The sequence below is a fragment of the Rattus rattus genome, chromosome 5 (genome assembly GCF_011064425.1).
Source record: "Rattus rattus isolate New Zealand chromosome 5, Rrattus_CSIRO_v1, whole genome shotgun sequence".
Classification (NCBI taxonomy): Eukaryota; Metazoa; Chordata; class Mammalia; order Rodentia; family Muridae; genus Rattus; species Rattus rattus.
The window spans coordinates 48,374,974-48,385,531 of NC_046158.1; positions in this window are offsets into that span (position 1 = coordinate 48,374,974).

Genomic DNA, 10,558 nt, shown 5'->3' on the forward strand with positions numbered 1-10,558 from the left:
AGACTTAATAAAGCGTAAAAGAAGAGCAACAAACCATATTTGATTTAAGTTTAAGGTTAAAATAAGGAATTTTAACTTGGAAGATCTGTGTGAAAATCTCATTTTGTCCTGACTTCATATTAAGAATGGTATGAATTCCAAGCCAGTAGGTGGTGGTACACACCTTTAATCCCAGTGTTTGGTAGGCAAAGACAGGTGGATCTCTGAGTTCAAGGCCAGCCTGGTCTTCAGAGAGAGTTCCAGGACAGCCAGGGCTCCACAGAGAAACCCTGTCTGGGTCAGGTAGAGGTGGGCCAAATGGTGTGAATTCTGTCCAGTCAGCCCTTGAAAACCTGCAAAAATGTTTCTAGGTGATTATGATCAGCAGGACTAAAGAGAAAGGTGTTGGCTGTTTAAAAATCAAAGAATTAGTAACTAGTCTATTCAGTCAAGAAATAAAGGAAACCTAAAAATCATCTTTTTGTGCCAAGAAAAAAGTTACAGGTTCAATATTCCTTGTCTAAGATGTTTAGCACCAAAAGTGTTTAGTAATTCACATCTCCCCTGATTTTATGATATTTGTGGGTACATTATAAAATTTGGAGGAGGGGTCCAAGGTCTAAGCATGAAAATCATTTTAAGTTTAATTTATATCTTGTGTGTATAACCTGAAGATGCTTTTGTGCTGTGTTTTAAGTGCACCTATCCATGCTTTAACTATGTCCCAGCAAGTTAGATCAGGTGTTGAATTTCGTACTCATGACATCATGTTAGCTCTAAAGTTTCAATTTTGAGAGCATTTTTGATTTCCGGATTAGGGATGTTAATTTAATATGTATTGATGTTTTAGAATAAGGCAGAATGTATGTTTTAGAATAAGGCAGAATGTATGTGAGAAAAAGAAATCCTTCTGAAGTGGGTCCTATTTAGAATTGTCATTTGGGAACAGAGAAATCATTACCTCATGAGCAAGATAGTACCATGCTAAGTCTAATACTCAGATCTAGGGAGGGAAGAATTCAGTCTTGTTATATGATCCGTAACATCTCTATTTAGCGTCTGAAGCTCTGAGAGCATGTCAGAAACAGCACTGTAATTACAGAGCAGTTAATAGTTACAGTGCCCAGCCCTATCTGACATTTGCACCTTAGAATTTGTTTTTGCTTTGTTGTTTGGGTGGCTTTCGTTTGATTAGTTTGTTTTCTGGTGTGTGTGTGTGTGTGTGTGTGTGTGTGTGTGTGTGTGTGTGTGTGTGTGTGTGTATTTAGATATGTAGCCCTGGCTGCCTTGCTACACTGTGTAGAGCAGGCTAGCCTCAAACTCACAGAAAATCTGCCTGCTTCCACCTTTCCTTGCTGCGATGAATGAGTCAATACCTGACTGGTTGAAAAACAGGCTTGTACAACATGAATGGAGAGCAAGCCCAACTGCAGCCGCCAGCAGGAGGGGCGCTGCCGTGCGGGCTTAGCTCTGTATTTTGAGCATTTAGAAGAGGGTGTCTTTAGACTTCAGTCCTGGCAAAGAATCTTCTGAAGGTGGCAGTTGAATGTCTTCTCCTTTGGCATTGCTATGTGTATGTATATACGTGTGATAATAGAAACTCATATTCAGAGAGGCTGTTGAGACATTTCTTAGGTCTTTTTAAGAAAAAAGAATGGGCTACTTCTAGACTAACTATAATGTGACCACTAAGAAAGTCCTAGTGTGAGCTGAACCTGATGGCTCCCAGCTGAAATCCTAGCAAGTGGGAGGCTGAAGCAGGACGGTTGCCACAAGTTGGAGGATAGCCTGGGTGGTATGCTTACAACCACTTGTAAACCCAGATCCAAGAGCTCTGACACCCACTTATGGACTCCCCAAACACACACACACACACACACACACACATATACATATGTTCACACATGCCCACAGATATGCACAGCACACACACACACACAGAGGAGAGAGAGAGAGAGAGAAAAAGAGAGAGCGAGAGTGAGTGCGAGTGAGAGCTGTGCCCAACTAACAGGATGAACTACAGCTGTTTGGTTGTGGCAGTTTATGTTGAAAAACAGTAGACAAACCGTAGATTCTGCTCATACCAAGAAGATGAGCTGGGAATGTAGCTTAGCGGTAGAGCCTTGGCTGTTGTGCATGAGGCCCTAGGTTCAGTTCCCAGTGCTGGAATAACAGCAGCAGCAGCCGCAGCAAAGACAACGCGTGCTCCCCAGAAGCAGGCTGTCTAGTGTCTGCAGCTGCGCACTCAGAGGTAGGGCTGCTTCTCTCAGCAGATACAGACCGTATTCCCAGAGTGACACAGCAGGCTTATTGTCACAACCCTGGGAGAAACAGCAAATCCTGTCACTGCTGCTAGTGAACTAACAAGTGAGGAGATGATTTTATTTTGTTTAAATAAAGATAGCCCATGGTTTCCCACCTTTTGAGCATTTTTTTTAACCTTCCTTATGTATACTTAAAAGGGGGGTAGGTCATGTTCTCCCTCCCTCCCTCTCTCTGCTCCCTTTTTTTCTCCCCCTTTGATTTTCTCTCTCCTCCTCTCCCCCAACCCTGAAATTTTCTGTGTAGTCCAGGCTGTGATGAGCCTCCATGCCCACCCGTGATTCTGAATGGTTTTGTCTGCTACTGACCTTGATACAGGTAAAGGGTTCCTATTGAAAGTAACTACTTCAGGTGTAAATTGCCATTCCCTTTCCCCTTGTACCCCTGGGGAAGTGAGGCTTGGACACACGCCCATAGCACAGTGACAGATGTTACAGTAAGGACCCGGGGGCTGTTATTGAGTGTGAGGTGGTCTTTGTTTGTTCCCTGTGGTCTGTACTTCCTCCTGGTGCTGAGTATTGACCTTGGGCCTCTGTACACACCAAGCAATGCTCTAACTACAACCCAGCACCTAGGTTTTGTGTGTGTGTGTGTGTGTGTGTGTGTGTGTGTGTGTGTGTGTGTGTGATCATTGAATTTCCATGTTTTTGGACTAAACTTGGATAGGGCAGAGTTTATACATAAATTGACGGAAAGGTGGCTCTTCATTTAATAATTGGATGTAGTTCAGAAACAATGTTTGTAATCGAGTAAACAGTATCAATAACTACTCTTACTATAGTTAGCGTCTATTAAATCATTTTTGATGTTGGCAGATTATTGCCACAAGGGCAAGGCTAGCACGGGCTGCTTAGTGTCAGGCCAGTAAGGACTCCACAGCAAGATCCTCTCAAAAAGAAGATGACGGTGATGACAGCGATGATTTTTACAGTTTCTTCTCTTCCTTACCATGTTTGTTAGCACTAAACATTTTAGAACCTAAAGAAAACCTAGGCACTAATTTCCGCTCTCTGTGGTTCTGTGGGGTCTCTGTCTCACATGGAGAAAAATGTATTTCAACCAAGGCTGTAGTAGATGAGACAGACCCTTCCCTGTTGTGTTGAGAAGATTTTAAACATAAACTTTATATAATTGTGTAACCAAACACCACAAAGGTTTCATTGTTTTATTACCGATTTTTAGTGCACTTCAAAATAAGTCACCCAATACCTTATTTAAATTTTAAAAATGTATTTAATATTTACATGTAATGGAATTCACAGATATTGTATAAATTTGCTGATTTTTTTTAATGATTGTATAATCCACATCCTTCTCAAAATTGAAAGCATTGGAATCATCCGTTCCCAGCCCACACAGGCATCACCTACACCCACTGTCATTCCACCATGTTCCAGACCGAACTGCTTAGCGCGATGACGATGACGACTGTGAAGTTCACCCACGTTGGAGCATCACTTGTTCATTACTTTTTATTCCTGAATCTTTTCTATGAATACACCAGTTTGTCTTTCCGTCTCCCCATTGATGGGCTGTTTCTGCTATTTTTTTTTTCTTACTGTTATGAATAAAGCTCCTCTGGTCACTTACGTGTGTGTATGCATACATATATTTGTCTGTATTTATCTTGGATAAGTTTCTAGGGATAAGATAGAATGTTGCTGTCCACCAGCAGATGTGTGTTTGACACCCCCAGACTTTCCCAGAGTCTTTCTCCACTTCATAGGCCTGTCGTGCCATTTGAGATTTGCAGTAGCTCTTTATTTTCTTAATATTTTGCTCAGCAGTCTTTCCTCGTTTATCACTGATAGTGAATATGTAATCACTTCTGCTTCATACCCAGATTGTTTCTACATGTGTCCAGCAGCCTTCTTGACAAGCTGGTCACTCTTCAGCCTTTTTCACATCCCACTCCCACCCCAGGAAGTCTGAAGCATTATTTGTGATAACAGTTACAATAACCCGAAACTCGGACTGAGTCGTTTATCAGACACAGAACACACTGGGCACCCTGACTCATTAGTAGAGAAGAGCATTAGGTACTAACCAGGGTCCAAGGTCACATGTTGCATTACTCACATGACCACCAGAGCTGAACTAAGTGCCACGAGATAAGATAGAGGAATCTTCAAGTAGCAGAAATGGTAATTGTCTTAAAGGTTATGAGTTCACACTATTTCAGGTTATGTTCGTCTGCCCTGAGCAAGCTTTATCTTTTTCTCACCATAGCATGTTAGGGTGCATGTGGTTTTGAATAATTCCAAGTGGAAGTTCAGAGTTTTAGAACCCTTTATTTTTCTTCCGTTCTCTGGGCTGGATGATCAGTTCAAGTGTCTTAGGGTGCTCCACAGAGTATGTGTGCCCAGTCTCTTCCCAGTAGTCCCTTGAGCCATACCTGGGAGTGGAGGAGGGTGGATGAGAACCTTAGCCTCCTGTGTAAGTCCAACAAGTACTATACATGAGCACAAGAGAGCTCAGGATCGGTCAAAATTAATAGAAACTAACAATGAGAAAGAGACTTCTACTAAACAAAAGCTGTCATAGTTAAGGTTTGCATTGCTGTGAAGAGACATCATGATGAAGGCAACTCTTACAAAGGACATTTAACTGGGGCTGCTACTGGTTCTGAGGTTCAGTCTATTATTATCAACACAGGAGCATGGCAGCATCCAGGCATACATGGCCCTGGAGGAGCTGAGAGTTCTACCTCTTCATCTAAGGGAAAACTAGGCAGCTTCCAGGCAGCCAGGAAGCCCACTCCCACAGTGACACACTTCCTCCAACAAGGCCACACTTCCTAATAGTGCCGCTCCCTGGGCCAAGTATACTCAAATCACCACAAAAGCCCTTAAGATATGTGGTTAGTTTTCCTTAAATTCCTATCTTTTTGACTAATAGCATTTTTATTAGCAGCAACACTGAATTTGAATTTTTTATAGAATTGTGGATAAGTAATTCATTTTCTTAAAATTGTAACAGTTGACTTTGCACAATAAAAATATAACAAACTATTATTCAGAACTCTGAGAAGTAAATATATTTATTTGGGGTAAAATTGACACATGGTAGACTGGGCATATGTAAAATGAATTAGTTGGATACATTTTGCCTACCCATGAAACTGTCACCACAATGAAAATAATAGATGCATTCATTACCCTCAAATCCTTTCTAATCTCTCCTCAAGATTTCAATTCCTTCTGGTGGCAACTAACTTGAGTCAGCTGTCTCTCTGTGACTGGGTTACCTCACTCAAAGTGCTCTTTTCTAAATCCATCCATTTACCTGAAATTTTCATGATGTCCTTTTGTTCTTTACAGCTGCATAGTATTCCATTGTGTATATGCACCACATTTTCATTATCTATTCATATGTTGAAGAACATTTAGGGTCTTTATATGTCTCTGGGTGTCTTGAATAGAGCAACAATATGTCTGAATTCTTGCGTAATAGGAAGTGGAGTCCTTTGGGCATGTGCTAAGGGGTGGTAGTGCTAGATCACGTTGTAGATCTGTTTTTAGCTTCCTGAAGTTCTCACTGATTTGCAGAGTTGAATGGAACAGTTTGCGACCCTACCAACATCGAGTGAGGGGTCCCTTTTCCCCACCTCTCCTCCAGCCTTTGTGGTCAGTTGTCTTGTTGATCATTGCCATTATTACTGGGGTAAAACGAAATCTCAAAGTTGTTTTGATTTGTGTTTCCCTAGTTGATAGGGATGGTGAACATTTTTTGAGACATTTCTTATCCATTTTCTGTTTGTTTGTTTGTTTGTTTACGAAGACAGCTATATGGCTCTGGCTGTCCTGGAACTCACCATGTAGACCAAGCTGGCCTTAGTCCCACAGAGATCTACCTGCCTCTACCCCCCCTCCCCCGAAATCTGGGATTATGCCATGCCTAGCTTCTTAGCCATTGCTGCTTATTCTTTTGAGAAGTCTGTTCAGACTTCCAGACCCATATTTTAAATGGGTCGTTTGTGGGGTGTGTTGTCTTATTTACTGTCTATATTTGGTATGTATTCTGGGTGGTAATCATGTCAGATGGATGGCTGGCAAGGATTGTCTCCTGGTCTATGCAGGATGTTAGTGCAGGACTTCCTCTTGACTCCACTGGTCATTTCTTGGGCTGTGTTAGGCTTTTTGGTATTATCAAGTCTTACTTGTTGGCCTTATTCTTAGGCAAATGGAGTCCTATTCAGAACGTCCTTTTTTACACCCGTGTCATGTGGGTACTGCCTGTGGTTCTTCCAGCAGCTTTGGTGTTTCCAGTCTAGGTCTTTGATCCGTTTGGAGTTAGTTTTTGGATGGGGATAGGATTTCATTCTTCCACATGTGGACATTCAGTTTTTCCCATTTGTTAAAGATGCTTTCTTGTTCTATAGGGCAGGGTTTTGGCCCCTTTGTCAAACAGTACGTGGCTGAATTCTGCGTAGTCATGTTTGGGTCTTTGATTTTGTTCACTGATCTACGTGTCTGGTTTTGTGCCGGTGCCTTATTGTTTTTATTACTGTGGCTCTAATATAACTTGACAGCTGAAATGGTAATTCCTCAAGCCTTGTTCACTTTTCTTAGGATTCTTTTTGGCTATCCATGTTCTGTTGTGGTTCCATCGTAATGGTGGAAGTCACTACAAAAGCCAAATTCAGTCACCTGCGGGATTCTAAGCGCTCCCCGGCAGCAATATTTGTACCTACCATTGACTAATTATGTATTCACTGTAATTATAGAGTTTACTTATCACATTAAAATTCTAAAGGTAAAAATAAGTTTCCAGCCAGCAAGATGGCTCAGTGGGTAAGAGCACTTTGCTACCTAGCTTGATGTCCTGAGCCCAGTTGCCAGAACCCACAGGATAAAAGAACCAAATTCGACAAGATTTCCTCTGACCGCACATGTGTGCTGTAATGCACACATGCACATGTACAACACACACCTACAAATAAAACATTATATATATACATATATATAATTGCTTATTTATTATTTTTCAGACTATCTCCTACTTGGTGACCCTGGCTGCTCTCTACTCACAACTATCCTCTTGTCTCAGCTTCCCAAGTGCTGAGATGACAGCCCTGTGCCACCATGTTTAGCCAGTTTGCTTTTTCCAAAGAAGGATTGAGCCCTTTTGAAGCAGTGGCTAAACTGGAGCCCTGCAAATCACCACCATGCGACGTGAGTAAAATAATTTAAAGACTGATTTACCTTAACTCAGCTTCTGAACTGGCTGGTTTGGTGTGTCAACTTGACACAAGCTGGAGTTATCACAGAGAAAGGCAACTCCCTTGAGGAAATGCCGCCATGAGACCCAGCTGTAAGGCATTTTCTCAATTAGTGATGGGGGAGGCTTATGGGTGGTGCCATCCCTGGGCTGGTAGTCCTGGGTTCTATAATAAAGCAAGCTGAGCAAGCCAGGGGAAACAAGCCAGTAAGAAACATCCCTCCAAGGCCTCTGCATCAGCTCCTGCTTCCTAACCTGCTTGAGTTCCAGTACTGACTTCCTGTGGTAATGAACTGCAATGTGGAAGTGTAAGCCGAATAAACCCTTTCCTCCCCAACTTGCTTCTTGGTCATGATGCTTTGTGCAGGAAATAGAAACCCTGACTAACTAAGACAGCTTCCCTCCAAAGAAAGCCTGGAAGAAAAGCTTGTGTGCCACCTCCATGCTAAGGGTGAAGTCTACATGGCATCAAGCAGGACTTTAGAGGGAAGCATGGAGCCTGGAAGGGGGGCTGGTAACTGGATGCTTAATCTCAGGGACAGACTTCTGGGAAGCAATGTAAACAGTGCCACAAGGCCACAAGGCAGGATAGGTGGGTTTGGAAAGCAAAAGGGAAGAATTCAACTTACTGCTCTTATTTGCCAGGTTTCAACGGCTCACTTCCAGAGCATCTCCCCTCCAGTGTGTGTGTGTGTGTGTGTGTCTGTCTGTCTGTCTGTCTGTCTGTCTGTCTGCCTGCCTGCCTGCCTGCCTGCCTGCCTATCTGTCCTGTCTGTTTCTGTCTCTCTGTCACTCTCTCCTTCTCTCTCATGTAACCTTAAAGCAAAGGGATTGGGGCTGTAGAGATGGCCCAGTGGTTAAGACCACTGACTGGTCTTCCAGAGGACCTGGGATCAGTTTCCAGCACCCAGGGGGTGGCTCACAACCATCTGTAACTGCAGTTCCAGAAGCTCTGATGCCCTTTTCTGGCCTTCACAAGCACCACACGCATATGGTGCACACTCATATAGGCAAACAAAACACCCATGCACATAAATAAAAAAGAGGAAAGGGAAATCATTCCAGATCATCTAGCTGTAATATCAAGGGTGAATGAATGTGGAAAGGGGTGGGGCAGAAGGTGGGAGAAACAGAACTGGTATGGAAGAAGACAGAGAGATACAATGTTGCTTTCTCTGAAGTGGAAGAAGGGACCATTAGCCAAAGAATGTTAGTGGCCTTTAGAAACTAGAAAAGGTGAGAAAGTGAACTCTCCTTTAGAACCATGACCCCATGACCTCTGATTAGCCCAACAAGACCAACACCAGGCTGCCCCACAGAACTGTAAAGTACTGAATTTGTATTGTTCAAGTTGCCCTGTGGTCCTTCGTTGCAGCAGTTATAGAAAACACCATGAGACAACGGATGTGATGTCAGAGTGTGAGGTGGAAACACAACATAGACGGCCTAGAACGGTAGAACAAGATTAGGAAAGTAGACGGTTTTGTGAGGAGATTGTCTTTGAGCAGAGCATGGCAGTGAATAGGTGCTCTCTGTTTCCAGGGAGACCTGGAAGAGAATGCACTATCCCTTAGTGCCAATAGTTAAAGAACCATTTGTGTCCCCTTGAGTTTGGGGTCACAAGGGCTGAGTGTGCCAGCCCCAGGAGAGGGATGGAGCTTTGGCGTCTGCACTTGTGACTTGTCAAGCACTGGCATTCTCTGCCTGCCTCCCCTGTGAATAAAAGGGAAGGACAGTTGACATCTCTCCTCAGAAGACAAACACCAGGCATTTCCAGGTTCCCCTGAGGACTGCAACTCCTGTCTTTCATTTCTGAATAACACTTTTGAGACTATGAGTTTGCAATTTTAAAATGTTACAAGACATTGTATCATCTAAGAGGACCTGAACTGTCACTGGGGTCTGCCGGAAGTCTCATCCAGGAACAAGAGAAACACACAGAATAATCTCTTAAGGGGACAGTGGCATAGCAAATGCAGTTACATTTTTATTAAACGAATCCTTTTCTTTGTTGAGATAAGATCTTGTTGTGTAGTCCAAGCTAGCCTCAAATTCATGAAAACCTGCCTGGTTCAGGCTCTCAAGTGCTGGGATTACAGATGTCTGCCTTCACCCCTGGCTTCTGGTTACTCAAGGAAATACTCCTGGAGTACCATGTTCTGTCTCTGAAGTACTTTAAGATGTCCAGTCTCCTTTGGTCTGTTTCTGCTTCTGGAAACCCCTTTCAGCTGTAAAGCCAGTTTCTCTGCCTAGCCCTTGAGAACCTGCACTTTATTATATAGAATGAGTGCCTAGAATAACGAAGAGATAAGACCACGCTATATTGTTGTATTTTGATCTTTGACAGTGCATACTTTTCTCCTTTGTATAACTTTTTTGTCAGGAAGTCCACACTTGAGTATCATGTCCACATCATTCCTGCCCCTCCCTGTGGCTCTGGCTTCCTTTCAAAGCATGGAAGAAATTTTCAATGTGTGCTTCTCTCTACAAATTGGTGGCCATCAACTCAAAGAAAATGAAAGGATTCACAGGCGAACTTGTTCATCATATCACAGCCCTTGACTACTGACAGGAGGCAGGTATAGGCTTTTGTTTAGCTATGATAGTGGGGCATTCAGAAGTTGTAGTTAGAAGTCACCATACAGACACCTACTTTCGGAAACAATGTGAGCTTTTGTAAACTTTTTCCCACTTTTTGTCTTTGACCTAATTGTATTTATTCAAATGTAACTTTATACGTAACAGTGTAATGATGGGTTAACTTGATAACAAAATAACCCACAACAAAACAAAAGAGTGTATGTGTGTGCATATGTGTAATATGTGCATGTATGTGCCTGTACTCGTGGAAGCCAAAAGTCACCTCGGATGTCATTCCTCAGGAGCCATCCACCTTGTGTTTTGAGATGGGGTCTCTCACTGGCACCTGGAATTCACTGACTGGGATGGCCTTGCTGCCCATCAAACTCCAGGCCAGGCATCTTCATCTGCACCCCTTTAGTCCTGTTATTAAAAGTTTGTGTCACCAAGTCCAGCT